The sequence below is a fragment of the Physeter macrocephalus genome, chromosome 9 (assembly GCF_002837175.3).
Source record: "Physeter macrocephalus isolate SW-GA chromosome 9, ASM283717v5, whole genome shotgun sequence".
NCBI classification, from domain to species: Eukaryota; Metazoa; Chordata; class Mammalia; order Artiodactyla; family Physeteridae; genus Physeter; species Physeter macrocephalus.
The window spans coordinates 45,623,777-45,631,220 of NC_041222.1; the positions used below are offsets into that span (position 1 = coordinate 45,623,777).

At 39.1% G+C, this 7,444-nt stretch overlaps 1 long non-coding RNA gene across 9 annotated transcripts in view; it reads right to left on the reverse strand.

Annotated features, from left to right (window-relative positions):
• Positions 1-4,708, reverse strand: part of LOC102980373 (uncharacterized) — a 127,523-nt gene extending 122,815 nt beyond the window's left edge. For 7 of the 9 annotated variants that reach the window (XR_003681255.2, XR_447966.4, XR_008618229.1 and 4 more), the window contains exon 1: positions 875-4,708. This is a non-coding gene — a long non-coding RNA (uncharacterized lncRNA). The remainder of the gene's footprint in view (positions 1-874) is intronic. The other 2 variants (XR_003681254.2, XR_447967.4) reach the window with 1 other exon arrangement.
• Positions 4,709-7,444: the final 2,736 nt, after the last annotated feature.

Below are 7,444 nucleotides of genomic sequence, written 5' to 3' on the forward strand. Positions count from 1 at the left end.
TTTGGCCTGAGCTGTTACTGCTGGAACTGCTGGGACCTGATGGCAGAATAGCTGACCTTCCTCTGAGCAGGGCCACCATAACCCCTCTGAATGGCAGGGCAGTGACATTTACTCTCCCCTCAGCTAGGGACCCTCCCCTGTTCCAACCTCGCCTGGTAAAGGGAGGGCAGGAGGTGGCTTTAAGTCTTTGTTAATTCACACCTGGAGAGTGTGTTCTCTTTCCAGTTAAGGGCCCAGTGGGTTTGCAGGGTTTCTCAACCTCGGCACAGTGACATTTGGGGCCCTCTAGTTCTGTTATGGGGACTGTCCTGTGCATTGGAAGATGTTTAGCAGCATCCCTGGCCTCTACCCATTAGATGCCAGTAGCATCCCCTCAACTCTCTCAGTAGTGCCAACAAAATATTTCTGCAGACATTGTCAGATAGTCACTGGGGGACACAAAATCACACCTGGTTGAGAGGCACGGATCTAGACAGTTAGTTCTTGGACTATGGGTTTCTTAATAAAGCAGACCAATCTTAGCTTTTTGTTTACTCTTTAAAATCTCTAGTACCTAGCAGATGCCTGGTATGTGATACACACTCAATTAAGCACTGCTTGGATGCATGAATAAAAAGCCAACATTATTTTTTAACTTTTTAAATATCTCCCCCAGTGACTAGAATAGTGTAAGACTCAATCAACAAATGTTTTCTGGTTTGTTACTATTGTTATAGGTTTAAAAAAAAGTAGGAATTCCTATTAATGACTATTTCTGAGGAAGAAAAATGATGGGAAAAATACATCTTTTTTTCATCCCTTAATGTACATGAAGCAATTTCCTGGCCTGTTAGGGTTTTTAGTAAACAGAGTAAGTCCAAAAACATAGTCTCACCAGTTCCAAGTTAAGTACCATAATTGTCTGTGCATGAGGAACCAGGGCTCCATCACCTCTTAGTCTCTGTCTCTTCACTGAAGTCGGTCCGGGGGCTGGGGTCAGTAGGATCCCTTCCTCACTGATTGGCCAGTGCCAGATATGATCATCGCCAGTGCCAGATATGTTCCCCAGGAACCCCTGCTGCCAGGTTCCCTGCATGAGAAACATTGATGGCTCAGGTCAGTTGTAAGTTCCTGAACATTTAAGCTGTGTTTGCCAGCACGTGATGCTTTTACCTCATTTGTCACAATCAAACACCAGAAAATAAGCCTCCTGTCTAATTAAAGCCAAACCTTTGCACCTAAAACTTAGCAGATCGTTTACCTCCATGTACACATGGCATATGGCATAGCATTGCAGAGAGAAAGTAAAGGCATTGCCACTAGGTACAGATTTAAACCAATGATACATTCAGCATAGTCTAGCCTACCCTGTTTACCTAAACAGTTGATGGTACTTTGAGCTTCTTGGACAAGATTCTTTTATTTAATGGGAAATATCACCCTCTAAGTTCCATACTGCTGGCTGTACATTTAAAGAACTGCTTTATTCAAACAACCAAAATCATTAAGTCACACTGCTATTTTACTAGGGACAAGGTCAGAGCATTTATTATAAGTAGAAAGGAAAAAAGAAGTGCAGCTGGTTGTAAAAACCCTCACTTCCCTTAGAGCAGTGACTTGCTGGTGACATATGAGAATCACCTGGGCAGCTTTTTAAAGTCCCAAGGGTCAGGCTACAAACCAGACAAGTTAAATCAGAATCTCAGGGTAGTACTCGGCATTGCAAATTCTTTTATGTTTTATTTTAGAACAGCTTTAGATTTATGGAACATTGCTAACATAGCATAGCGATTTCCCATATTCCACACGCCAGTTTCCCCAGTTATTAACATCTTGCATTAGTATGGTATATTTGTTACAATTAAGGAGCCAATATTGACACGTTATTATTATTAACTAAAGTCCAGGGCTTCCCTGGTGGCGCAGTGGTAGAGAGTCCGCCTGCCGATGCAGGGGACACGGGTTCGTGCCCCGGTCCGGGAAGATCCCACATGCCGCGGAGCGGCTGTGCCCGTGAGCCATGGCCGCTGAGCCTGCGCATCCGGAGCCTGTGCTCTGCAACGGGAGAGGCCACTGCGGTGAGAGGCCCGCGTACCACAAAAAAAAAAAAAAAGAAAGTCCACACTTTTTTCATATTTCCTCAGTTTTTTCCTAATTTCCTTTTTGTATTCCAGGATCCCATATAGGATTTACATTTAGTTGTCATGTCTCCTTAGGCTCTTCTTGGTTGTCACAGTTTCACAGACTTTCCTTGTTTTTTATGCCCTTGACGGTTTTGAGGAGTACCGGTCAGATATTTTGTAGAATGTCCCTCAATTGGGATTTGTCAGCTGTTTTTCTCATAATTGGACTGGGGTTACATGCTTGGGGAAGAAGAACATAGAGGTACAGCCATTCTCAGGACATGAGAGCAAGTGTACGTATATCAATATGACATCACTATGGACGCTGATTCTCATCATTTGGCTGACAGAGTGTTGTCAGGTTTCTCTGGTATAAAGTTGCTCTTTGCTCCCCTTTCTCATACTGTACTCTTTTGAAATAAGTCACTATGTTCAACTCCAACTTAAGACATGGGGAATTCTATTCCACCTCCCTGAGGGTATAGGATCTACATAAAATTTTTAGAATTCTTTGGTACAGAAAATTTGTCTATTTTCCTTCATTTATTTATTCAATAATTGATTCATATCAGTATGGACTCATTTACTTTCTACTTTGGGTTTCAACCCTACGCTACTTCATTTATTTTGTTACTTACCATTTCCAGCCTTGGCCATTGGGAGCTCTTTCAGGTGGCTGTGTCCCTCTGACACATCCCCATCACTGCGTTGTTGTTGTTTTCCTGAGCACTTTCTTTTTGGCGCTATAAGACGCTCCAGGCTCATCTTGTTTATTTTCTACCCTAGTCCTAAGATCAGCCATTTATCCAAGTTCCGGTTCCTTTTGTTGGAGAATAATATTAGAAACCAAGATCTGGGTGCTAGGTATGCTCATTGCTACTGGGGTGTCATTGCCTCTAGGTCCTCTCAGGTGACAGAACAAGGAAGTACAGATGTATGTACACTAACCCATGTATATACACATATCTATGAGTATTTCTATATATAACCATCTATGTCTATATTAAGCTAACATGAGTCCATATTGATGTCTCCAACTCTAATCTGCTATCACATGGATGATTCCAGCCTCCTCCTTTTACTTACCTGTAACCTCCAACCAAACTTGGCTCCCACCATTATGCATGCATTTACTTAATTGTTGACTTTCAGTATGCATGTATAGTGGCATTAAAACCATTAATCTGTACTCCCCTGGGACATAGCATTATCAACTAGGGTAGAGTGCTTACATACAGTTCATTTTGTCTTTAATCTTACAGACTCCACTCATTTCTGAGATTACTTAGGTCAGCACCTTTTTTCCTCCACACCCTTCAGTGACGTTGTTTAACACATTTGTAGCACAGTTATATTGTTTTATCACAATTCTGCATTTCATCCTGGCATACCCAACATACTAAATGATTTTTAAAATTTGCATACATTAAGGTTCACTCTTTATTCTACAAAGTTCTATGGGTTTCTGACAAATGCATAATATCATGTGCTCACAATTACAGTTATCATACAGAATAGTTTCACTCTCTTAATCCCCTGTGCTTCACTTATTTCAACCCTTTCCCATTTTCCCTAAGCTGCCATACAGCTAGAACAAATAATCTTAAAATTTGTATGGAAACATAAAGGACCCCTAATATCCAAAACAATCTTGAGAAAGAAGAACAGAGCTGGAGAAATCATCCCCTCCCTGACTTCAGACTATACTACAAAGTTATAGTAATCAAAACAGTATGGTACTGGCATAAAAACAGACACATATATCAAAGGAACAGAATAGAGAGCCCAGAAACAAACAAACAAACAAACAAACCCACGCACTTATGGTCAATTAATCCACGACAAAAGATGCAAGAATATACAATGGAGAAAAGACGGTCTCTTCAATAAATGGTGCTGGGAAAACTGGACTAGCAGCTACATGTAAAGGAAATTAGAACATTTTCTCACACCATGAATAAAAATAAACTCAAAATGGATTAAAGCCCTAAATATAAGACCCAAAACCATAAAACTCCTAGAAGAAAACATAGGCAGAACACTCTCTGACATAAATAGTAGCAGTATTTTTTTTATCTGTCTCCTAAGTCAAAGGAAACAAAAGCAAAAATAAACAAATGGGACCTAATTAAAAAGCTTTTGCACAGCACAGGAAACCATCAACAAAACAAAAAGACAGCTTACTGAATGGGAGAAAATATTTGCAAATGATATGACCAATGAGGGGTTAGCATCCAAAATATATAAACAGCTCATACAACTCCACACCAAAAAAACCACCTGATTACAAAATGGGCAGAAGACCTGAATAGACATTTTTCCCAAGAAGACATACAGAAAACCACAAATAACAAATACTGGTGAGGATGTGGAGAAAAGGGAACCCTAGCAAACTGTTGGTGGGAATGTAAATTGGTGCAGCCACTGTGGAAAACAACATGAAGGTTCCACAAAAAACTAAAAACAGAGTTGCCATATGATACAGCAATTCCACTCCTGGATATATATCTGAAGAAAATGAAAACACTAATTTGAAAAGATACATGCACCCCAATGTTCATAGCACCATTATTTACAATAGCCAAGATATGGAAGCTATCTAAGTATCCATCAACAGATGAATGGATAAAGAAGATGTAGTATATATAAAAATAATGGAATACTACTCAGCCATAAAAAAGAATAAATTTTGTCATTTGCAACAACAGGGATGGACCTAGATGGTATTATGCTTAGTGAAAAAAGTCAGACAGAGAAAGACAAATATTGTGTGTTATCACTTATATGTGGAATCTAAAAAATAAAACGAACTAGTGAATATAACAAAAAAGAAACAGACTCACAGATATAGAGAACTAGTGGTTACCAGTGCAGAGAGTGGGGGAGGGGCAATACAGGGGTATGGGATTAAGAGGTACAAACTATGTATAAATTAAATAAGCTACAAGGATATACAGCACAGGGAATATAGTCAACATCTTATAATAACTATAAATAGAGTATAATCTATAAAAATTTTGAATCACTATGTTATATACCTGAAACTAATATAATACTGTAAATCAACTATACCTCGATAAAAAATAAAATAAAAAACTTACTGGCAGGGTTTTGGTAAAAGCAACAGTTTGGAATACCCCAGCAGACGGATGAGCATGTAGCAACTGACCAGTCAAAATGAGTTCCCTTTTCTCCAGTTTAAATGCTTTCTTGACTGTTTTCACGGTATACTCTTTGACCATTTTATTCCAAACATTATGAAGGACTGGCATAGTTATTATTATGAAATATCTCCCAATAGATGTATAAACATGCAAGATGGGTTATAATCTAGAGTTTTGCTTCTCTTGGAAACTGGCTACCTAGAATAAAGAAGTAAGCCTATTTGACAATCTTTTTTAGAAGGAAGTGATTCATGTTGAATCCACAGGACGTTAATACTGGTCTATTTTTTAACTATTAGGGGAAGGGATGAGAATTTACTAACTTCATGGAAACAATAATAAGTAGCAGATAGCATATACGATTTAAAAAAGGGGGGGGGGCGAAGAAAGTGATGTGTTTTTGTGTTTTTTTTAGCAAGGCAAACAGGAAAATGACCAGGAAGAACTTTTTTTTGAAGAAACAATGGATCTTTTTATGACGACACCTTTGTACTTTTAAATTTCTGGACCCTTGTTTCACCACACTTTTACATAAGTGAGATTATTAGGTAAAAATCATAAGCAGTTTAAAGATTTTGGTATAAATCTTGTTTTCCAAAAACCCATCCTTCATTCTTCACAGTAAAAAATACATACACAGGCAAGCAAGCAAGCGACAACAGAACTAAAAGCCAGAAAAGATGAAAAGAGGGAAAAATAAAAGAACCGCATTTATCAAGCCTTTATGCTCCAGGCATGCTAGGAATTACGCACGTTTAAATTATTTAATCCTCGTGACATATTTATACCATTCTCACTTTATAGATGAGAACTGAGGACTCAGAAAACCTAAGTAACTTGCCACATATGGTTCACATGGCAGAGACAGGAAGCCAAGTGTGCCTCAAATCCAAGCTGTCTAGTCCCATCTCAAAATCATTGTACCATAATGCTCTAACTCTTTAATTTCTGAAAAGGGGAAAGAGCGTGGAAAATTTTTTAATTTCCCAAAAATACTGCCAACGTTCCTAGATGTTTTATAAACTCAGTCCTAAATTCTGCTTATTTTCTTGTATGGATAGCCTAAGAATTCCTTTAGCAGTTCTGAAAGGAAAGAAATCACCTCTCATTTCTTGTAAGATACAGACAGATGCATTTTCACAATGACCTCCCTAAGACAGTAACCCTCCTCTTGCATCTCCCCAGTAGTCATTAGTGAATCCCAGAGCCCTCCATTCCTGCTTTCAAAAGATCTGCCAGCCCAGCAGTAGTGGCACTAATGAGACTTGGCCATGGCGTAACAGACGCCAGTGACTCACGGGAGAGAGGGGCCAGGTCTAGCGATGCCTCTCCCTCTTGTTGCAAACATTAAGCGCAACCAAATTCTTCACAGTAAAACTGATGATGAAACTCACAGAAGGGAAAATGTCAGGGGGTCAGAAGTGGTCACAGAAACCACTGTAGAACCCAATTAAAAGTGGGGATTTTCCAGCTTCCCTGTGACAGGTATTTTTGTGTACATTCCCCTCTCGATTCCCCCAAGGAGAGGTGGTGAAATATAAACCAAGAGTAGGAAACACTGCTCTAAGAAAGGAACTTACAGAATTTACAGTAGTGGGTGCAAAGCAAATAAATTAGGAGTAATTAAAGATACTCTAAGAGAAAACAACCCTCTGTCATGTCAACTAGGCTGAAATGGGGAAATGGTAACTGTTAAATTTTAGAGATTTTATTCCCAAGAGAGAAATAGGGCTGTCTCCCCACACTCATGCTGAGAATCTCAGGTGGGAGTGTTTTGAATGCCACTTGCCTAGGGTCTGATCTTCCATTTTGCAAGTCCAGAAATTCAATTTTGTCCACATATTCAAAGCTACTCAAGTTCTCAGGGACTTTCACGCTCACTGACTTATAAGATCCTAAAACACAAAACAGAATGCCAAAGGTGGGAGGTTTTTCTTCACTTATAATATTTTTGTTTGTATTTTTTAAATTTAAAAGAGTGGACAAAATTTTTTATTAGTTATAATACTAATATCAGGGAACCCTCTTGTACCAGCTAGCTACCGCTGTATAACAACCATGTCAAAACTTAGAGACATAAAAGAACAAGCATTTGTTTTTTCTCACACATCTAAATTCAGCAGCGCAGCTCTGGGCCAGGCTCAGCTGATCTCTCCTGGTCTCACACAGGCACTTGTG